Source organism: Pipistrellus hanaki (assembly GCF_964339955.1).
Source record: "Pipistrellus hanaki genome assembly, chromosome: 15".
Classification (NCBI taxonomy): Eukaryota; Metazoa; Chordata; class Mammalia; order Chiroptera; family Vespertilionidae; genus Pipistrellus; species Pipistrellus hanaki.
In genome coordinates this window covers 31,031,289-31,055,486 of record NC_140517.1, presented here as the reverse complement: position 1 = coordinate 31,055,486, position 24,198 = coordinate 31,031,289, and the positions used below count along the sequence as shown (strand labels likewise).

Sequence of the window (24,198 nt, the reverse complement as noted above, 5' to 3'; positions counted from 1 at the left end):
AGCACCAAAGCCGCACTGAAACAAACCGTGTCTCCAGTGCAGCAGTTCTTCCTTTATAGACACAGCAGGTCCTCATAGACAATTGGCCTGGAGATCAATTCATCCCAGTGTACCAACAGCAATCAAGGCTAAATTACACCAAGACTTTGCACTCAGCCCACAAAGGGATATACCAAAAGCGACCACCTCAGGTGATTGGGGAAGCTGAATTACTGGACCCTATAGGTCACCTACCACACAAAGCACCTCCATCAGCCAAAATGAGGAGACACAGAAACATGTCACGAATGGGAAAGATGAAGGAAAATAAACTACTGGACGACACAGAGTTCAGAATCACATTTATAAGATTACTCAAGAATCTTCTAAAAACCTTTGAGAAACTTGATGAGACCTCCAAGAAGCTTGGTGAGACCTTCAAGGACCTTAAAGAGAATACCAAAAAAAATGGAAAAGGACCAGCCAGAAATTAAGCATACAATGTCTGAAATAAAGAATATACAGAAACTCAACTATAGATCAACGTACCCCAAGAATCAAACCAAAGATCTGGAATATAAGGAAGAAAAAATCACCCGACCAGAGAGGCAGAAAGAAAGAATCCAAAAGTGTGAGGACAGTGTAAGGAGCCTCCTGGACGGCTTAAAGCGTACCAACATCTGGATTTTTGGGGTGCAAGAGGAGAGCGAGCAGGATATTGAAGGCTTATTGGAAGAAATAATGATAGAAAACCTTCCCTACCTGGTAAAAGAAATAGACTTACAAGTTCAGGAAGCATACAGAGCCCCAAACAAGAGAAATCCAAGGACTCATCAAGAAACGTCATAATTAAAATGCCAAGGGCAAAAGACAAAGAGAATCTTATAAGCAGGAAGAGAAAAACAGCTAGTTATCTACAAGGGAGTACCCATACTACTGTTAGCTGATTTCTCAATATAAACTATGCAGGCCAGAAGGGATTGGCAAGAAATATTCAAAATGATGAACAACAAGAACCAACAACCAAGATTACTCTACCTAGCAAAGCTATCATTCAGAATTGAAGGGCAGATAAAGAGCTTCACAGACAAGAAAAAGTTAAAGGAGTTCATCAACACTAAACCGAATTACATGAAATGCTGAAGGGTATACTTTAATGAAATATAGTGGCAACCATACTTTGGTAAAAACTGCTGTTTGAATTTTAGCCTTGCTATCTGACTTCGGCCTTTGATTACTTGCTGAGGAGTGGAAAATTACTGACCTTGCATGGAGGGTAGAAAGTTACTCCTCCCTCCCCCTCCTGGACCTGAAGGCCAAATCAACAGTCTGGGTTAGTCAAGGCTAAAAGAACAGAATGAACCAAGAAGGGAGATTAGGCCATCTGGCCGATACATACAACCGCAAGGTTAAGCAATATAGAAACCAGTCAGCTCCAGCCCCGTGGACCTCCACCCCCCTTTTTTTGAAATGTATATAAAAAGCTGGATTTGTAACTGCTGGCTGCTGTTTGTCGCCTGCTCCATCCTGGCGGCGGCAGCCCAGATTCGAATCTGTAATAAAATTTGTTATTTGACTCCGCAATTGGCTAGTTGGAGTTGTTTCCCGGGTAGGGGTCTCTGCCTCTTGGGTGGTCTCTTCTCCATTCAACATTTAAGGAGAGGGAAGAAGAAAAAAGTTAAAAATTATGATAAAAAAAGACATAAAATACATACCTACCAATAAGCGAACCTAAAAATCAAGTCAATAAAAAATCTGAAGAACAAAATGGACCAGTGAATATAATAGAATCAGGGACATAGAAAGGGATTGGACTAACAATTCTCAGGGGATGAAGGAAGAGATTGGACAAGTCTTACACCTATGGATGAAGACAGGTGCAGGGAGTAAGGGCATGGGGTGGAGTTGGGGATCAGGTGGAGGTGAGCTATGGGGGAAGAGGGGGAAAGATGAACACCTGTAATAATCTGAACAATAAATATTTATTATAAAAAAATGATTCTGAATTTCAGATTCAACTTTCCTCTATAGGTCAACACAACCAGTCTTGCTAGGACAGCAGCCCTAGGCCATGGCCCATAAATACATTATTAAGGTATTCCCTGGTTTTGTCTTTGGTCATGATTTGTTCTGTTGACTACAAAGTTACAATAACACATGAGCAGAGTTCAGAGCTAAGTGAAGCACAAGAGATTAAGGAGAGAAAAATCATAGGAAAACCTATCTTTTGGCTAAAATCTTTGTTTTTCCTTCTTTGGGTGACAAATGCAGGCGATTTTTAAATGGTGCACAAATATCTGGTTCAATTTCTTAGTTTTAGTATAAAACATTCTTTTTAAAAAGGTAGTAGAGGGGCTCAATATTAGAAAGGACTAAGTTTCATTTAGATAATTAAGTATATAATTCATGGTCATTCCTCCATAAAAGCTTAACAACAACAACAACAAAATACACAGTAATGAGGTGGTATTAAGATGTGTAAAAGCTTTTTTAAAAGCAGCTTTTGAAATCAAGCTTAAAATGCTGTATTGCTGATGGTCACCATTATGTAAGAAAACTTAATAATATTTACATCAAATTATACTATAAATATAGACCAAAGAAAAAACATTTTCAGGAAGGATTGGTTTACATAATAGAATTCTATTCAGGGTGTGGACAGCTTTTCTCATATACATCCTATCCTCTACAAACAGTAACTTGATGGGGAGGGACTGTTGGGGGCATTCCCTTCACAATGCCTAGGTATATAAAATCATCACATTATACACTTTAAATATCTTACAACTTTATTTGTTGATTACTATTACATCTCAATAAAGCTGGATGGGGGTCAGATGGACCCAAAAGGATGTATTTGTCTAAGTACTGGGAGGAATGAAAGTCTGAAGGTTGTAACCGAGATCCAGGTGTTAGCATTTAACTCAAACTGTGGAAGTTGTGGGAAGTTAAATGCATTTCTTTTTAAAATAAAACAATCACAAACTTATTTTTAATGCACACACTGTTCCCATGATAATTTACAGGACAGGAAATATGACATTCCAAAAAGTTAATCTAAAAAGACAAGTTACACAAAGGCTGTGTAAATTTTAACTAAAAGTTATCAAAATTTTCTAAGCTCAAAGGATGTTGTAAAATGTGTAGACAAACATATACACTGACATGTAAAAATAAATTAAACAGATTTGGATTATGCTATCATTTTTAATTTTAATAAAATAGATACTTTCATACTACATAGAGAACAAGTCCATCTACTCATCAATGATAAAATTTTAGAAATATTTTCTATAAAAAGTTTACATTTGATTGGGAATAAATCCATTGGAACATGATTTCTATAGGTATTGATCCCATCCTCACCCTCATGATTTTGAGAAACTTTAAAAATACAGAAAAAGTACAAAAAAATAAGACAAGGTATCCATATTCCACAATCCAGAACTATCCAGTATTTATATATATTTATCCGCAGTCTCTTCTGCTTTTTAGAGAAGTGGATGTTTACATACAAAAAAAATGAAGTCCTCTTTAACCAGTTTCCCACTCTACCCCTCCTACACTCATCCTCTTCCTTTTTCAACTCTTCACAGACAGCCACTATCATGAGTTTGATCTTTATCCTTGCAATCCATTTAAAAAACATACATACATATATGTATCTGTTACCAATATATAGTACTGAATTTTTGTAAGGGAAGTTTTAAACATATTTTATTATTTTTTTACAGGGAGGAAGAGAGAGGAACAGAGTTAGAAACATCGATGAGAGAGAATTATCGATCAGCTGCCTCTTGCACACCCCCTACTGGGCATGTGCCCATAACCAAGGTACATGTCCTTGACCGGAATCGAACCCGGGACCTTTTAGTCCGCAAGCTGACGCTCTATCCACTGAGCCAAACCGGTTTCGGCGTAAGGGAAGTTTTAATTCAAATTTACAAAAATGTCGTGGTATCAAAATTGTCATTCTGTGTCTTCATTTTCCTCAACGTTTTTGATACAATTCTCTGTAATACATATAGATCTCATTTGTTACATATCCCATAATAAGTACTTTCTACTTTTTTACTGACGGGCATTTGTTTCCAACTTATTGGCTACCACAAATCGTGCCACAGTAAATAGCCTGGTACATATTTCCTGAGCATACAAACTCAAGAGTAGAAAAGCTACATACTTTTAATTCATTATAAGGAATGTTTTCCTACTCCTAGGGTCATAATCATTTCAGTATGCAGCTTTTCAACAGTCCTGTTTGCTTGTTTTTTAAGTGTGTTTTTATTGATTTCAGAGAGCGAGAGAAACATCAAAACTGACTGTCTTCTGCACACTCCCTATTGGGGATCAAGCCTGCAACCCAGGTATGTGCCCTGAGTGGGAATGGAATAATTGACCTCTTGGTTCATGGTTTGAGGCTCACCCACTGAGCAACATTTGCTGGGCCATAGTCCTCTTTTTAATCTCCACGGATTTTATCTTTATGTATAGTTCATGATTTTTTCTTCCTTGGAGAATCAACCACCTCCAAATCATTTTTTAAACAGTCCCATTATCTTCTCCAATTTTAAATTCTAATAAATGCATAGGGTATTTCAGAATCTCTTCTCTTCTGTTAAAATAATAAAGTATTTGCCTTTCTAACACGTATAACTTATTGTTATTACTATGGTGAAGATCTCCAGATCAAGGCAGATAAGACAGTAATAAACATGTTTTCCCATTCCCAATTTTAGCAGAAAAGTGTCTTAAGTTTCATCATTATTTTACCTGTAGGTTTTTTTTTTTTGCTGGGCATAGAATTTTTATGACTTTATCTTCAGTATGAATTTTATGGTATTCCATATGGTTTTAGTTTTTGCTTATTTGTGACACTTTTCTTCAGAATGATTACTTTGACGTGCTTGCCACAAGCTGTAAATTCCTGATGAATTACTTTCCAATTTTTAAGATATTTACAGAGGTTTTAATGAGTATGAATTTTCTGGTGTCTAATGTGGTGTGACTTTTGGCTGAAAGCTTTCCCACACTCACTACATTGATAAGGTTTCTTACCTGTGTGAATTCTCAAATGCAGAGCAAGGGTTGAGAATTGAGAGAAAGCTTTCCCACATTCATTACATCCATAGGGCTTCTCACCTGTATGGCTTCTCGCATGCACAGTAAGAGATGAACTTTGAGAGAAAGCTTTCCCACATACATTGCATTCATAAGGCTTATCACCTGAATGAATTCTCACATGTACAATAAGTGATGTTCGTTGAGAGAAGGCTTTTCCACATTCATTACATTCATAAGGTTTTTCTCCAGTGTGAATGTTTTGGTGCTTTATGAGATACTTCTTTTGCCCAAAAGCTGTTCCACATTCACTGCATTTAAAGGGTTTCTCACCAATATGAATTTTCTCATGCTCAGTAAGGTTTGATTTGCCACTGAAGGTTTTCCCACATTCCTTACATACAAAGGGCTTCTCTCCTGTGTGAGTTCTCTGGTGTCTGATGAGGTTTGACTTCTGAATGAAAGCTTTCCCACAATCTTTACACTCAAAAGGTTTCTCACCAGTGTGAATTTTCTGATGGGTAAGAAGGTTTTCCTTCTGGCTGAACGATTTTCCACATTCATTACATTCAAAAAGCTTCTCTCCAGTATGGGTGTTCTGATGTTTAATAACATACTGCTTTTGGCTGAAGGCTTTTCCACATTCATTACATTCAAAAGGTTTCTCTCTATTATGAAAATGTTCATGCTCAGTGAGATTTGATTTGTGGCTGAAGACTTTCCCACATACCTTACAAGCAAAGGGGTTTTCCCCACTACAAATTCTCTGCTGACTGTGCTGTGACATCTGAAAAGAAGCTTTCCAACATTCACAAGTTCTCTTTCCTGTATGAATTTTTTGATAAATGAGGATTTACTTTTGGCTGAAGGTATTTCCACATTTCTTACATTAGTAGATATTCTCTGTGTGTGACTTTCAAAGTAAAGGATAGATGTGAGATAAAACTTTATTGTACCGAGTTCAAAGCTTTCTCTCAAAGAATAAATATTCTAATACTCAGTGAATTGCTATATTTAGTGGTTTCTCTTCAGTATCAATTTTTTTTCTGCTCAGTGAAATGTCATCTCCCTAAAGACTTTTCAATATTCCTTAGAAGCGCAAGGTTTTTCTCCAGCCTGAATTCTAAAATTCATAAGGTGTGACACAAGTGAAAGTATTCTCACATTCAGTAAGTTCACAGGGTATGAATCTAGTACGAATGTTCTGGTATCTGATGAGGTTCAATCTTTTTAACTGATTTACATTTAAACAGGGTTATTACCATAAGGAGAAAAGTGTGGCAAGATTTTCAAATCAATAAAATTGACGATTTGTTCCTACACAATGCCCTCATGATTAAGTCTAATTGTGTTTCAAATTTTTTCTATGTAAGAAAGAATGTTGCCTTTAAAAGATAAAAGGTCTGAAATCAGAGGAAGTATTTTTCCAATTTTCTTATATTTCCCTCAGTCTGTACTTTACTGAAGACGGATGCAACGTGACCAAAGTCTTGCTGCCCCTCTAGCTGCTCTTCATCTTCTCAGGCTTTTTCTAAAATGAAATACAAAAGAAACATCATTAAAGTGCTTAGAACTGCAGGTGGCACCAGGTAAGCACTCAATAAATGTTAGCATTATGTTATCATTATTTATGAATTTACCATTACTAGTAATAAGATTTCAGATTATACTTTTTGTGATTAACTCTGCTAGCCCATTTCAAAATATTAAAGAAGCCTCATGTCTAATGTCTTCAACTAAGTTTTGAGAAGGAAACCATTGGGAAGGATATCTAGGTAGAAAATTAATATTCAATGGTTCACAAAATTTAGATAACTCTTGCAAAACATTTCTCATTTCATAATTCAAGCAGTGAATGTAACAAACAATGAAGAATTAAACTGAGAAAGTCTAGCTATGATATCAAAGAAAGGGGAAGGATTATTCCCTAATAATTTCATTAAATGACAAAAGGCAAAATGGTTCAAACTCAAGAAAAAAGGATATATAATATGACAAAAGACATCAACATACACAGATATTAGCAATTTTAAAAATATATTTTTTATTGATTTTAGAGAAGAAGGGAGTGGGAGAGATAGAAACATCAATGATGAGAAGAATTGTTGCTCGGCTACCTACTACATACCCCTTACTAGGGATTGAGCCCACAATCCTGGCATGTGCCCTTGATTGGAATCAAACCTGGGATCCTTCAGTCCGCAGGCAAACCCTCTACCCATTGAGCAAAACCAGCTAGGGCTTAGCAATTTTTTAATAGCATAAATCAAATGAAAGATTTTCAACACATAGATCTCAGCAAGTCAAAATAACAAAGATATTGCAGAAGAGGATGCCAAGGTCAGCAAGCCAATATGTACCACAAATTATCAAAGACTCAAAAATTGGAGGGAAATCAAGTACCTCGAATAAGAAATAAAGGATGGTGGATGAAAAAAAATGTTGTAGGAGGAGCAGTTGGACCGCTACACTCCCAGTGAGAACACAGGAACAATCCTTTATATGAAATGAAAGTTATACTCTGCATAAATTTAATCAGAGAAGCTTCAGACTCAGGGGACACTCAATAAATGGAATGTCATGGAAGAGGTGCTACACTGAAACCAATGTGATTACATCTGTATATACAATAATATGGAGAGACCATCACCATCTTTCTGGAAATGATGCAAAAATAAATGTTGGCAACTAGGTATATGTAAATATGTGAGCAGAACGTGAAAAGATCTTTCTCTGAACAAACTGAAAGTGCCATGAAAAGCCTCAGGAGAATGCCCCTCTAAGACAATAACTGTTGAATGTATTCATTTCTTTTGCTAAAACAAAGGATCTGGCTAAACCTAAGTTCTTGAGAATAAAAACAGTATAATTCTTCTTGAAGGAGACCCTGGATCCATAAGGCATTTTTCTTTCCATCTATTGAAACCTACCAGAGGATTAGAAGCACCCAGGCATAAGAGTTTACCTATTAGTGAATAATTCTTAAATATGACGGTATAGCCAATATTCCACAGACATTTGAGGAATACCACTAACATGAAAGATCAACATCAAGAGAAAAAAAAAATCCTCTAAGGAAATAAAAGGCTAAATAAACAACAGAAACTTAAAACCAATCACTGCTATCCTACAATATATAATAACACCTAATATGCTAAGTATCAACCATTCAACCAATCAAAGCATAACATGTTAATGACTAGAGGCCCAGTGCACAAAATTTATGCATGGGGGGTGTGTCCCTCAGTCCAGCACTCTCTCTAATCTGGGACACTTCGAGGGATGTCCGACTAAACGGAGAGTCGGACATCCCTCTCACAATTGAGGACTAATGCTTGCCTGCCTGCCTGATCACCCCCTAAACACTCCCCTGCCTGATCAATGCCTAACTGCTCTCTTGCAGGCCTGCCCTCCCCCCAACTGTCCTCCCCTGCTAGTCTAGTTACCCCTAACTGCCCTCCCCTGCTGGAGTGATCACCCACAACTGCCCTCCCCTACCGGCAGTCTTGTGTCCACATGGGGGTGGCCATGTTGTGTGTTGGAGTGATGGTCAATTTGCATATTGCTCTTTTATTAGATAGGATATGCTAAAGCTGATCAACTGTTCACTATGATGTGCACTGATCAACAGGGTGCAGTTGACTGGTCGACAGTCGCTATGACGTGCACTGACTGACCACCAGGGGCAGATCCTACAACTGGTAGGTTAGCTTGCTGCTGGGGTCCGACCATTTGGCACTGAGTGAGATGGGCCAGAGTTGCCCTGGGGCCCTTCCATTGTCTCTCCCCAGCTAGCCAATTTCCCACGTCCCTCCCGGCACCAATTGTGCACTGGTGGGGTCCCTTGGCCTGGTCTGTGCTCTCTTGCAATCTGGACCCCCTCGGAGGATGCTGGAAAGCTGGTTTCGGCCCAATCCCACAGGCCAGGTCAAGCAACCCCACTGTTGCACGAATTCATGCACCAGGCCTCTAGTAAAAATATATTTCATCAGTGAAACAAACAGAATTTTGTAAGCAAGAAACATAAAGAAAAAATACCTTAGAAATTAAAGTGGAGAGAGAAGGGGAAATTGAGGTAAACAGTATTACCATCCTATTCTATATAATAAGAGGCTAATATGCAAATAGACTGAACATGAACAACCGGTCGCTATGACATATGCTGACCACCGGTGTGTGTGTGTGTGTGTGTGTGTGTGTGTGTGTGTGTGTGTGAGAGGAACATGGTGGGCATTGGCCACGGTGGGATGGTGGATCAGGTGAGCAGGGGTGATAGACCAAGATGGGGTGACAGACCAAGATGGGGCAGCAGCCCCACTTGCATCTGCTGCCAGTGTCAGAGCTGCTGCTCACACCTGCTGCCAGGACTACGCCATCAGCAAGTGCAAGCAGCAGTTATAGGCCCCAATCACCCCTCAGGGCTTCTCCACCTTCCCCGGCTCCTGATGTGCCATCAGGGCAGCAGCCACCATTTACACCTGCTGACAGTGCCAGCCCCAATCACTCCACTTCATCAGCCGGGCCGGCACTGTCAGCACATGGGAGTGGCAGCAGCGGGAGCAGGGATGCTGTCACACAGGGGACCAGGGGCCGCGGCGGGAGGGGCAGGGCATGGAGATGGGCTAAGACCCGCCTCTGTGCCCACTGCTACCTTGCAGCCCAAAGTTCCTTACAAGGTGCACAAATTAGTGCACTGGATCCCTAGTTCATTAATAACAGGATCTCCTAAATGAAGAATTACAATGAAGAACTCAGACATGGCAGGTACCTTGTTTGGCCAATGAAATATAAATGTAAGTGATAAGTATTTCCTAGTAGAAGTTTTAAGAAGACAAATTCAGAGGATAAACCAAGGTAATATATAGAAAAACTGAGTAAATATCTAAGATAACTAGAGTCCCGATCGAACTCCCTTGCTCCCTCAGCATCCTGCTGGTCTCCTGCCATGTTATACACCACCCCCTGATGGTCAGTGGATGTCACAGCGAGTGATAGAACTCCTGGTCTCCTAGTGGAACTCCCAAGGGGACACTTTGCATATTAGCCTTTTATTATATAGGACTAGAGGCCCAGTAAATGAAATTTGTGCACGCAGGGAGAATTGGTCCTCAACCCAGCCTACACCCTCTCCAATATGGGACCCCTTGAGGGCTATCTCACTGCCCACTGGGATCGGGCCTAAATGGGCAGTCAGACATCCCTCTCACAATTCAAGACTGCTGGCTCCCAACTGCTGGCCTGCCTGCCTTCCTGATTGCCCCTAACTGCTTCTGCCTGTCAGCCTGATCACCCCCTAACCATTCCCCTGCCAGACTGATTGAGGTCCAACTGCTCCCCTGCCAGCCTGTTTGCCCCTAACTGCTGCCCCCTGCAGGCCTGGTCACTCCTAACTGCCCTCCCCTGCAGGCCTGGTCGCCCCCAACAGCTCTCCACTGCAGGCCTGGGTCCCCCCAACAGCCCTTCCCTGCAGGCCCCATCACCCCCAACTTCCCTCCTCTGCTGGCCTAGTCACCCCTAACTGCCCTCACTTACAGACCTGGTCCCTCTCAACTGCCATCCTTTGCTGGCCATCTTGTGGTGGCCATCTCGTGTCCACATGGAGGCAGCCATCTTGTGTATTGGAGTGACGGTCAATCTGCATATTACTTTTATTAGCTAGGATAGAGGCCTAGTGCACAGGTGGGGGCCAGCTAGTTTGCCCTGAAGGATGTCCTGGATCATTGTGGGGGTTCCCTTAGGAGGTAGGGTGGCCTGGGCGAGGGGCCTGTGGTTTGCAGGCTGGCCATGCCCCCTGGAGACCCAAGTGGAGGTCCTGGTATCTGGGATTTATCTATCTTCCACAATTGAAACTTAGCTTGGAGTGGAGCCAAGCTCCCTGCTTGCTCCATGGTGGCAGCCATTTCTATTGGAATTTATGTATCTTCTATAATTGAAACTTTGTAGCCTGGAGTGGAGGCCAAGGCAGGCTAGGGCTTCAGAAGCTTGGCTTCCTTCATCACCGGGGGAAACCCTAGCCTCCTGCTCTTTCCAGCTCTGTGGCTGCTGCCATTTTTATTTGGATTTATTTATCTTCAATCATTGAAACTTTGTAGCCTTGAGTGGAGGCCAGAGCCAGCCAGGGCAGGCCAGACGGCTTTCTCCATTGCCTCCTGCTGGCTCTGTGACTTCAACCATCTTGGTTGGGTGAATTTGCATACTCACTCCCGATTGGCTGGTGGGCATAGCAGAGGTATGGTAATTATATGCATATACACATACCGTTTTTTCCGGCGTATAAGATGACTTTTGAAACGAAAAAATGTCAACCGAGAATCGGGGGCAAAAGACCAAAATTACACAAAAATTACCTGCAGATCTTGACGGCAAAGTAAGTCTTTTCTTTGAAGTGGGGGGTAGTCTTATACAGTGAATATAGGCCTAAACCTATGTTTTAACTGTAAAACTAGGGGGTCGTCTTATACACCGGAAAATAAGGTACTTCTGTTGTACACCCGGGAAAATCATTTAGTTTTAAGCTAAAGTAGCAACTTTTTCACAGATACCATTAATTGACTTAAATAAATTAATGAGTGCCTTAAAAGCTATAATTATTCAGATTTGGGTATGGTTTATTAGGTACTATCTTCAGGAAAAACAAAATAAGACAATCCTTTAAAGGAAAAAACTGACAATATACATATATGTTGCCAATGATAAAATTTGAGTTTTCAAGAAAAAAAATTAGAATTTTGGAAAATTGGTATCCTCCACAAGACTGATAGCTTCCAAATTCTTAAAAGACTTTTATAATGAGATTGGTGGTGATGCTAATAAAATGTGATGTTTTGATGCCATATAATGAGATACATCTATATTTAAAAGATTGGCATAATTCAATTAACCAATACATGATGTTACATGCACTCCAAGTTTAAGATAGATCACAAGTTTAAGACATGGATTTCTTGTAAAAGGATGAAGAAATCTGTTATAATTTCAAATTCCACATTGAGACTAATCTTGCCAAGTGTTGATGGAATACAAAAAAATTCCACAAATTATTTGAAAAGGCTATTTTAAAATACTTCTCCCGGAATGAAGTCAGAGGAATGGCAGCATGGGAGAACCCCTTGGCCTCCCCTTCTGAAATTTCAATAAGTTAACCAATTATAATTCAACAAAAAAATTCCCTGCTAAATAAAGAGGCACACACGAGAGACCAAGGCATTGAAACATCTAAAAGTGGGCAACCAGGAATAAACAGAGAGACAAGAAGGGTTTAGAAAAGCACAGATGCCCAAAGACACAACCCTGAAGCTGGGATTTCCTGGCTTGGTCTGGAGAGGAGGAAGTTGGTGATAATAGACGCTTCATTTGGTCAGGAGAAAAGAGAGCTGGGAGGGATTGGGGGAGAGCAGGCCAGCAGGACAAGCAGCAAAAGGAGTGAACCTTATCGAAAAAGTCAGCAGATGGAAAACAGTCTAAAAAATTAAATTAGGAATACAGCTTCCATATGACCCATCAATCCCTTTCCTGAATATATACCCAAAATCTCAAAATCATCTATTAGCAAAAATACATGCACTATTATGTTCATGGTGGCCAAGACATGGAAACAACCGAAGTATCCTGCAATAGAGGATTGGATAAAGACGTTGTGGTAGCCCAGCCTGTGGCTCAGTGGTGGAACATCATCCTATGAACCTGGAGGCCTTAGTTTGATTCCTGGTCAGGGCACATGCCCAGTAAGGAACATGCAGGAGATAGGCCGAGCAATGATTTTCTCTCATCACTGATGTTTCAATCTCTCTCCCTCTCCTTTTCTCATAAAATAAATAAAATAAAATAAAATAAAATAAAATAAAAGATGTAGAATATACATACAATGGAATACTACCGAGCCAAAAGATAAAATACTACCATTTACAACATGGATGGACCTTGAGAATATTATGCTAAGTGAAATAAGTCAGTCAGAAAAACTCATGAACACAAAACAGCAATGTGGTGGTTCCCAGAGGGAAGGAGGTGGGGGGAGAAGATAGTCCTAATATATGGTGACAAGAGAACATGTGATTTTTTTTTTGGTGGGTAGGGAGGTGTGCATGGTGTAATACACAGATCTTATAACAAAGAAACCCACACCTGAAACCTGTATGATCATGTTGACCAAAGTCACCTCAATAAATTTAATTTAAAAAAACTCAACTTAAAAATAAATAATACTTCTCCCACCCAGCTGATGTGACTCAATGATTGAGTGTCAACAATTTTGATTCCTGGCCAGGACCATGTGCAGTTGCGGGCTTGATCCCCTGTGAAGGCTGCTGATCAATGTTTCTCTCTCATTGATGTTTTAATCTCTCTCCCTTCCCTTCTTCTCTAAAATCAATGGAAACATATTAAAATATATACACATACGCACATATATACTTATCCCTTTTCTAACTATATCTGTATGAAGCCACAATTTTTAAAAATACTTCAACTAAAACAGGTTATAATAGAAGAAATGAGGTAACAACAGTCTTCTATTACAGTGTTTTTCAACCTTTTTTGGGCAAAGGCACACTTGTTTCATGAAAAAAAATCACGAAGCACACCACCATTAGAAAATGTTAAAAAATTTAACTCTGTGCCTATAGTGACTATATATAAAGTAATTCTCTTGAATAGGAATCAAATAAACACAAAGAAAGTATTTTATAATTACTTTATTATGAAATATTAAGTAAACAAAATAGTGAAAAATTATAAAATTCTTGTCTTGTCTGCACCTACGGCACACCAGGCAACATCTCGCGGCACACTAGTGTGCCGCGGAACAGCGGTTGAAAAACGCTGTACTAGAGGTCCAGTGCATGAAATTTGTGCATGGGGGATCATGATGGTGGTGGTGTATGTCCCTCAGCCGAGTCTGCACCCTCTCTAACCTGGGATCTCTTCACAATCCCGGACGGCTGGCTCCCAACTGCTTGCTTGCCTGCCTTCCTGATTACCCTTAAATACTTCTGCCTGCCAGCCTGATTACCCCTAACTACTCCCCTGCCAGCCTGATTATTGCCTACCTGTTCCCCTGCCAACCTGAATGCCCCTAAGTGCCCTTCCCTGCCGACCTGGTCACCCCTAATTTCCTCCCCTGCAGGCCTGGTTGCCCCCAACTACCTTCCCCTGCTGGCCAAGTAACCCCTAAATGCCCTACCCTGCAGGCCTGGTTGCCTCCAACTGCCCTCCCCTACTGACCATCTTATGGTGGCCATCTTGTCCATATGGGGGTGGCCATCTTTGACCACATAGTGGCGGGCTTCTTGTGTGTAGTGATGGTCAATTTGCATATTCATTCTTTATTATATAGGATTATGTATAACAGGATATTATAAAAATTAAGTTGTAAAAGACATTTCTTACACCATTATATTGGCTGGGCAGCAAAAATATTCATTGTGGTCTACATGTGGCTCGTGGGTTGTGAGTTTGACATGCTTGCTCTACAAATTCAAGAAAATTGAAGTTATATTAAGCATTTTCTCAGATTACAATGGAATGAAATTAGAAATCTAAACTATAATAAAAACACTAAAAAAAACATTCAAATACATAAGAGACTATTAAAGAATGAGTTACCAATGAGATCAAGAAAGAAACAAACATCCTGGAAACAAATGAAAATGAACACAAAACAATGCAAAATCTCTGGAACAGTAAAAGCAGCGCTGAGAAGTAAGTTAATAGCAATACTGGCTTACCTCAAAAAGTAAGAAAATCCTATCTAATAAAGAGTAATATGCAAATCAACCATCACTCTGCTATACCCACAAGCCACACCCACCAGCCAATCATAGTGAGTATGCAAATTAACCCAAATCAAGATGGCTGCAGCCACAGAGAGGAGGGATGCTTGGGTTTCCCTGGCAATGGAGGAAGCCAAGCTTTCTGCACACCCTGGCAAGCCCAGGCCTCCACTCATGGGTACAAGTTTCAATGATAGAAGATAAATAAATTCCAACAGAAATGGCAACAGCCACAGAGCTGAAAAAGCAGGAGGCTAAGGTTGCCCAGGGTGATGGAGGAAGCCAAGCTTCTGAAGCCCTGGCCGGCTCAGGGCTTCACTCCAGGCTACAAAGTTTCAATTATAAAAGATACATAGATTCTAATAGAAATAGCTGCCACCACAGAGCTAGCAGGAGGCTTGGCTCTGCTCCAGGCTACAAAGTTTCAATTGTAGAAGATAAATATATTCCAGATACTAGGGCCTCCACTCAGGTCGCCAGGGGGCATGGCTGGCCTGCAAACCACCACAGGCCCCTTGCCCAGTCCACCCCACGCCCCAAGGGAACCCCCATCCTGATCTGAAACACCCTTCAGGGCAAACCAGCTGGCTCCCACCCATGCACCAGGCCTCTATCCTATCTAATAAAAGGGTAACACGCAGATTGTCCATCACTCCAACACACAAGATGGCTGCCTCCATGTGGTCAAAGATCCTCCCCCGATGTGGACACAAGATAGCCATCATAAGATGGCCAGCAGGGTAGGGACAGTTGGGAGGCACCAAGCCTGCAAGGGAGGGCAGTTGAAAGGAAGCAGGCCTGCAAGGGAGGGCAATTGGGGGCGATCAACCCTGCAGGGGAGGGCAGTTAGGGGTGACTAGGCCAGCAGAGGAGAGAAGTTGGGGGCAAACAGGCTGGAGGGGAGCAGTTAGATATTTATCAGGCTGGCAGGGGAGTGGTTAGGGATGGTCAGGCTGGCAGGCAGAAGTGATTAGGAGCAATCAGGAAGGCAGGCAGGCAAGCAGTTGGGAGCCAGCAGTCCTGGATTGTGAGAGGGATGTCCAACTGCCCATTTAGGCCCAATCCCACCAGACATCCCTTTAGGGGTTCCAGATTGGAGAGGGTGCAGGCTGGGCTGAGGGACACATCCCCCCTCCCATGCATGAATTTCGTGCACCGGGCCTCTAATAACAAACTTCTTAACCATAACTTAAAAACAAGAAAAGCCCAAAGTAGAATGAAAAAAGTAATAAAGACTAAAGCCAAAATTAATGACATAGAGGGTAAAAACAACAACAAAGTCAATGAAACCAATCTGGTTCTTTGAAAATAGAGACTAAATTGATGAACCATTAGTCAGATTCATGAAGAAAAAAAGAGAAAGGACCCAAATGAATAAAAAGAATCAGTGTAGTAATAATGACACCACAGAAATACAAAGGATTGTAAGAAAATACTACGAACAACTATGTGCCAATAAGCTGGACCATGAGGATGAAATGGCCAAATGACTAGATAAATACAATCATCTAAAAGTCAATAGGAAGAATCAGAAAACCTGATAGGCCAAAGACATAGAGGCAGTAATCAAGAAACTCCGAGCAGAAAAAAGCCCCGATCCAGATGGCTTCACAGGGGAGTTTTACCAAACCTTCAAAAACACAACTAACACCTATCCTCCTCAAACTATTCCAAAAAATTCAAGAGGAAGGAACACTTCCAAGCTCTTTTTATGAAGCCAGCATTATTCTAATTCGAAAACCAGATAAAGACACCACAATTACAGGCCAATATCCCTGATGAACACAGATGCTAATATCCTAGAAAATATTAGCAAATCAGGTCCAGCGGCATTTTAAAAAGATCATACACCATGACAAAGTAGGATCAATTCCAGGGATGCAAGGCTGGCACAATATTTGAAAATCAATAAATGTGATATATCACATAAACAAATTGAAAGACAAAAATCCTATGATCACATCATAGACCCAGAAAAAACACTCAACAAAATTCAACACCATTTTTGATAAAAACTCTCAGCAAAGTGGAAATAGAGGGACCATATTTTAACATAATTAAGACCATATATGATAGACCAACAGACAATATCATACTCAATAGGCAAAAACTAAAACCATTTCCCCTAAGAACAGGAACAAATCTCATCACTTTTATTCAACACTAGAGGCCCAGTGCACAAAATTCGTCCCTCAGCCCAGCCTGCACCCTCTCCAATCTGGGACCCCCTAAAGGGATGTCTGGTGGGATCGGGCCTAAACGGGCAGTTGGACATCCCTCTCACAATCTAGGACTATTGGCTCCCAACTGCTTGCCTGCCTGCCTTCCTGATTGCCCCTAACCGCTTCTGCCTGCCAGCCTGATCACCCCCTAACCACTCCCCTGCCAGCCTGATTGATATTCCTATTAAAATAACAACAGCATATTTCACTCCAACAATTTATATGGAATTTAAAAAGACCCAAATAGCCACAGCAATCTTGAGAACAACAATGTTGGAGGAATCACAATACCAAATTTCAAGGTATACTACAAACCCATGTAATCAAAACAGCCTGGTACTGGCACAAGAACAGGCATATAAATCAATGGAACAGAACAGAGACCCCAGAAATCAATCCAAGGCATTATACTGAATTAATATTTGACAAAGGAGGAAACAGCATGCCCTAGCCCGTTTGGCTAAATGGCTAGAGCATCAGCCTGGGGACTGAAAGGTCCTGGTTTGGTTCCAGTCAAGGGCACATGCCCGGGTTGTGGGCTTGATACCCAGTAGGGGGCATACAGTAGGCAGCCAATCAACGATTTTCTCTTATGACTAATGTTTCTATCTCTCTCTCCCTTTCTCTCTGAAATCAATAAAAAATATCTTACCTAATAATAGAGAAACATGTAAACTGACTGTACCTTCACTATGCCCACAGACACCTGGGTCCAGGGAAACTCCCAGCCAGGTCACTCAGCATCCAGGTCACTCCCAGCCAGCCATCAGGCAGAGGCTTAGGCTAGGGAAGGAGCTGAGCCTTCGATCAGAGGTTGTGTGTATGTGTGTAAACGGGACAACCCTTCCCAAGCCTAAACCTGGGCAGAGGCTTTATGCTTGGGAGAGGGGCTGAGCCTGCGATCAGACCTGGCGGGGGGGGTGAGGGGGGAGACACGACGACACCCCTTCTCAAGCTTAAACCTGGAGTTTACTAAAAAGTATTAAATATGGAACTGCCATTTGACCCAGTGGTCCCATTTCTAGGAATATATCCTAAGAAACCCCAAACACCAATCTGAAAGAATGTATGCAATCCTATGTTCATAGCAGGACAATTGTAAATTGTCCTGGAAACAGTCCAAGTGCCCATCAGTAGATGGGTGAATAAAAAGAGCTGTGGTACAGTTATACCATAGAATACCATGCAGCAGTTAAAAAAAAAAAAGATCTCTTACCCTTTGTGACAAAGGGGTCCTGGAGAGTTATTATGCTAAGCAAAATAACTCAGAGAAAGATAAGCATCACATGATCACAATGAACAAAATAAACTGATGAACAGAGTGGATACAGAGACACAGAAACAAGGCACAGACTGTGGAATCTCAGAGGGAAGGTGGACACAGGGGGGGTATGTAGGAAGAGATCAGCCTAGACCTTGTATGCATATATGCACAACCCATGAACAAAGTCTCAGGTGGGTCACAGGGGCAGATTATAAGGGATCAATAGGGGAATAGGGGGAACATAGTAATACTTTCAACAATAAAGAATTCATTAAAAAAAGAAAATTATCACTTTCCAATCCCTAAAGAAAGTACTCTATAAGACAAATTATTTGTTACTAGAAACCAGGTGCATAGATTTGTGCACCGGTGGGGTCCCTCAGACTGGCCTGCACCTTTTCACAATCTGGAACCCCTCATGGGATGTCAGACTTCCAGTTTTGGCCCAATCTGAAGTCTGACATCCCTGAGGGGTGTAGTACTGTGCAAAGCAGTAGGCGGCCAGGGCACCACTCCTACTCATTGCAGCCCTGCTGTGCCTACTGCCACTCGGTAGCACTGCCATGGAGGCGGAAGAGGCTCACATTGCCACAGCTGTGCTTGCCAGCCGTCAGTTGGCTGAGCCACCAGGGGGCAGCTCCTGCATTGAGTGTCTAACCCCTGGTGGGTCAGTGTCATAGCTACCTGCCAGTCATTTGGTCAACTGGTCATTTAGGCTTTTATATATACACCAGAGGCCCATTGAACAAAGATTCGTGCAATAGACCTTTCCCTGGCTGCCGGCACAGGTTTTCCACCGGCATGAAGGACCCAGGCCTTTGCTTTAGCGGCCACCTTCAGTCTTCGCTCCAGCCAGAGCAGCTCCTGTAGCACCCTCTGCCCCCTGCCCTTACCCTCAAAGCAGGCGTCCTGCCCTGTGCGCCTCCCATGTGTGCTGTCCAGAGGCCCAGAGCAGCTGAGAGGCAGGGCCACAACCATCTTTGTTGGGTTAATTTGCATGATTGATTTGCAGCCACTCATGATTGGCTGGTGGGCGACACAAAGTGACAATCAATTTGCATGTTTCTTTTATTAGTATGGACTAGAGGCCTGATGTACAAAGTTTGTGCACTGGGAAGAGGGCCCTCATAGCACGCCCCCAGCCCAGCAGTCTTGCATTGTGTCCCCAGCCCTCCCTGCCTGATCCTACCCTGGCACTATGGGCGCTGTCATCTTTTTGTGGAATGACAGTTAATTTGCATATTACCCTTTTATTAGATTAGATATATACACCAGAAGCCCAGTGCACAAAATTCGTGCATGGAGTGGGGGGGTTGCTCAGCCAAACCTGCACCCTCTTCAATCTGGGACCCCATAGGGGATGTCCAACTCACAATCCAGGACCACTGGCTCCTAACCACTCGCCTGATTGCCCCTAACTGCTTCTGCCTGCCAGCCTGATTGCCCTTTAACTGCTCCCCTGCCGGCCTGATTGACCACAACTCCCCTCTTCTGCTTTGAGTTGCCTCTTCTGCCAGGCCCCGCCTCCACTGTGCAAGTGGCCATCTGTGACAGCCATCTTGTGACAACCTTAGGGCATGATGATCCCCTAGGCAATTATTAGACAGATTTATTAGTGTTAAAAGCATTCATTGAATGATGGGAAATTGACAACTGGATGGTAATAAAGTAAAACCACACATTATACTCTTGTCAAAAAGGGAAAAATATAATCATTAATGATGGCTCTGTTATATTATGCAATTTGAAGATCATCACCTACTTATTCTGGCTCAGAAGTGTCACAATTGAAATTCTTTTTTTTTTTCTTTTTTTTAAATATGGATGTTATTTATTTATTTATTTATTTATTTAAATATATTTTATTGATTTTGTACAGAGAGGAAGGGAGAGAGATAGAGAGTTAGAAACATCGATGAGAGAGTGTCATCGATCAGCTGCCTCTTGCACACCCCCTGCTGGGGATATGCCCGCAACCAAGGTACATGCCCTTGACCGGAATCGAACCCAGGACCCTTCAGTCCCCAAGCCAACGCTCTATCCATTGAGCCAAACCGGTCTTGGCCACAATTGAAATTCTTAAAAAATATCAGAGGTTCTGAATTAGGACCATGAGAAAGTAACCGCCATAGAAATCAAAGAACAAAGTTCCTAAAGGTGGTGGTGATGAATTTCTAAGACAAATGTAATTTAAACACAGTTATAAATTCCTCATTTCAGTTATAAAAAGAGATGCCCCCATCCAAAAAATGTTTACAGGTGGAAATAAGAAAGCAGCATGTACACATCTGAATCTTTCAGAAATTTCTACCAGAAATAGTACAAATAACTATACTATTTCTGAGGAAGTATTATTTTGCACATAGTAATTAACAGTACTATTTAACATTTATCCAGTACTTACTATATCAGGAACTATTCTACAGAATTCAGAACTTCATAATCTATATAACCACCCTGTGAATCAAATACTATTATTTTCTCTATATTACTAGATGAGTAATTGAGGCACAAGGTTTAAGTACTACTTAAGATATCAAGGTGCAAAGTGGCAAGAGGAGTTAACAGAAGTAGTCTGACTCCATGACCTGTTTCCTCCTTTAAAAACAAACACTTTAACTTTTGAATATGTACTAAATTCATAGTTAGAATATCTACTAAATTCATAGCTAGAAACATAAGAAGGTATTTGCCTTTGCCCCATCTATCCTTGTTCCACAACCCCCAACAGAAATAGCCACTTTTAACAGTGTCTTATGTATCTTGAGTTTTTTAATGGAAACAAATATATATATTTCTCCAGCTTCTTACCCCAGATGAAGCATATCATACATTCTGCATCTTGCTTTCACTTAATTTATTTTTTGAGTTATTTCATACAGAAAGCTTCCTTTTCATTCTTTTGTACAGCTGCATATTATTCTGTTCTGTAGATATACCATAATTTTATTCAACCAGTCTCCAAATGATGGGCAAGAATTGTTTCTAATCTTTCCCTATGCCAAACATAAATGAAATGAACCTCTTACCTGTATAATTCAATGCAAATGCAGGTACCTTTCTAGGAGTAATTTCCAGATATGAAACAGCTGGCTAAAAAAACAAAAGAAAAATATTTGCAATTATAAATATTGCTGAATTATCTTTCCCAGGCCAGCTCATACTAATACTATTTAAATTTCCAAGAATTTATATTTTCAAATATGTTACCAGTGGGTTCTCACATCCCCATGCAATTGCTTTTCTTTTTGTTTTATTGGCTATTTTAGCTTGTCTATTTTTCCATATGAAGTGTAGAATCAGCTTATCTAGTTACAAAGGGGCAGGGACTATAGATAATTTTATTAGGATCACTTTAAATTAATAAACTTAATTAAGTTTGCACACACTTCCTTATATATCCCTATTGAAAAACATGGTATATCTATTTGTTCACATCTAATGTTATAACCCTTGCTATTTTAAAATTCTTTTCTCAAGTTTACTCTTCAATCTTTGATTGCTCTTATAAATAGTGGTTTTCTTCTGTTATGTCCTCTAACTACTGTTGTTTGTCTATTTTAATTTAGTGCCCAGTAACTTTAATTCTCGTTACTAAAAATTATGTAAGAGATAACTGTGGGTGGATTCCTTACAAAAAGCATCTTTACAAGTAAAAGTAATTTTCTTCATTACTTCACAAAATCTATACAATCTAATAACATCTCAACTCATTTAGGAGTTAGGTCACTAGAATCTAGTCCAGACTCACAGATAAAGACTGCAACTAAATTGTCTTCAAAGAAGGAAGTAGTAACTGTCTAACCTAGGACCGCAAAACCTTGACTCCCTAATTCTGGGCTTTCTGCGCTGTACGGCACTGCTTCTCAAAGTGCAACTATTTAAAAGCAGCTCTATTTAAGTACCCCCAAACCAGTGGAATCTGATACCGTCTGAAGCAGGCGCTATAAAACTAAAAATTCCTTTGACACATTCTTGGTTGCTTAACATATTAAGCGCCCAGTCAGTCACCTGACACTATACTTTCCATCCGGGAGACAAAACAGGCTGGGCGCTTAACCTGTTAAAAACAAACAAACAAGACAAAAAAATAGTGAGTTGCATTCTACCCCAATTAAAAAGAAATTCGGTTTTGTGTAAAAATCAAATCTACCTATAAAGTATTTACCACTTGGCTCCTGCCCCCCTTCAAATCGTCAAGGAAAACTGATGCTACAGGAAGATGGCACCGTTACCATCAGCACTTTCGACAAAGGGAAGTGCTTCTCAAATGTTATTACCTCAATGCTAGTTTCCCATAGCTCCCTCTCAAACTCATCCATATACAATTCTGCAACCAGTTTCTCACTCAACAACCTCAATCATCCGGTCAAACTGAGTTCACACACGCTCGAATCCGCCTCAGAGCCCCCCACCCCCACCCCCACCCCACAGGCAGGCCAGAAGTTCTTAAATCCACTCTCTCTGCCCCGCGCCGTACCCCAATACACCCGAAATCTCCCCTTTAACCTCCCGGACCCGACCGGCCCAAGACCCCCACATCCCACCTCCTACTTTCACGCCACGTGGACCCAGGGGCCGGCTGACCAAAAGACAAAGACCAAAATGTCCACTCGGTGCGCCGCGCCTGCGCATCCGAGGGGAGGGGATAGGGGAGGGGTTTACGGAGCACTCCCACAATTCTCCGCGAAGCAGCACGCACAGTTACCACAGCCAGGCCCAGGGTGGTATCAGATTACCTTCTAACAGCAATGCCGCTTTTCCAGCTTTGGACTACATTTCCCTTAAGGCTTTGCTGGTCGACACTCTGCCTCTGTCCTGTGGGAACTTGACTGCCTCTTTCTATCGTTATGGCGCTCTCGAGGTGAGTAGACTTGCCTTGGAAGAAGATCAGCTCAATCCTGGTGTTAGGTTTGGATCAGGGACTCCCTCTTTGAAGTCTCCCGAGTGCTGTGTCTAATGAGCCAAAGTCAAACTCAAATTCTGAAATACGAGGACTCCATCTTGTTTGGCTGGTCTGGACCTGGACTACATTTCCCAGAGACCTCAGCGGCCCGACGTTAAGTCTCTCAACGGGGTGGCCAGATCGTTCAGATAAGTTAGTTCCGCTCGGACCCGGACGCTACCAAGGGGAGGCCGAAGGTGAGGGGTCTGGGAATCCGGGGCGGGATGGGGCGTGTCCAGAGTTTCAGGTCTTTGCGCGCTGGCAGTAGTGGGCTGAGAATGCCAGATTCGGAGTGAGTGAATGTAGCTGTGTTTGGCTGACTGTGAGGGTCCGGTTGTGTTCACTTGTCTAGTTGTGTTTTTGTAACCAAGTGTGATGCTGTGTTGGAGTGTGGTTTGGTCCTTGTGACTGTGTCCCCGTTGGGTACGTAGGACCGCACGCCTTGTTCTTGGAGGTCTGAGTGTGATGCGTTCGAGTATCTGGGTTATGATTGCATGTCTCCAAGGTGGATGTATGGTTGCGTGATGTTGTGACCATGTGTGATAGCATGTGTAATTGTATTTCTGTGACACTGTGATCACACTGTATCCCTTGGATACACTTCCAGCTGTATCCCTTGGGGTGTAGTGTGCGGGTGTGGTTTATCTTTACCTGTGTAAGTGTGACTGTGTCTCCAGAGTAAATGTTGGATTGTGACTGGTTAACATGGTGTTAGACTGAGTAGAGTGCCAGTAATTGTCTGTATCCCCTAAGTGGGTATGTCCTTGTGGCTGCTGGGAATTTGTGGGTTTTGGTTTAGGAAGTCTGTGTCTATATGAGAGTGACTGTGTGTCATGGTGATTAGATTGTGTGACTTTGTGTCTTCTTAGTAGGTGTGAGATTATGACTGTGTCTATGATTGTGTGGTTGTGTCCTGTGTGTCTCAAGAGTGGATATGTGGTTATGTTTTTGTTTCAC

At 41.6% G+C, this 24,198-nt stretch overlaps 1 protein-coding gene and 1 long non-coding RNA gene across 6 annotated transcripts in view; one reads left to right on the top strand and one right to left on the bottom strand.

Annotated features, from left to right (window-relative positions):
* Positions 1-1,115: 1,115 nt before the first annotated feature.
* LOC311633057 lies at positions 1,116-22,966 on the bottom strand. The gene is made up of 4 exons (XR_014796891.1): positions 22,844-22,966; positions 21,326-21,389; positions 1,631-6,571; positions 1,116-1,130 (listed from the first exon to the last, which is right to left on the bottom strand). It is a non-coding gene; the product is annotated as an uncharacterized lncRNA (long non-coding RNA).
* Positions 22,967-22,982: 16 nt separating this feature from the next.
* Positions 22,983-24,198, top strand: part of ZNF565 (zinc finger protein 565) — a 65,257-nt gene continuing 64,041 nt past the window's right edge. For 3 of the 5 annotated variants that reach the window (XM_084905214.1, XM_084905212.1, XM_084905213.1), the window contains exon 1: positions 23,042-23,438. The gene's annotated coding sequence lies outside the window, so the exon portion shown is untranslated. Of the gene's footprint in view, positions 23,439-24,198 lie in introns of all 5 variants that reach the window. The other 2 variants (XM_084905211.1, XM_084905215.1) reach the window with 2 other exon arrangements.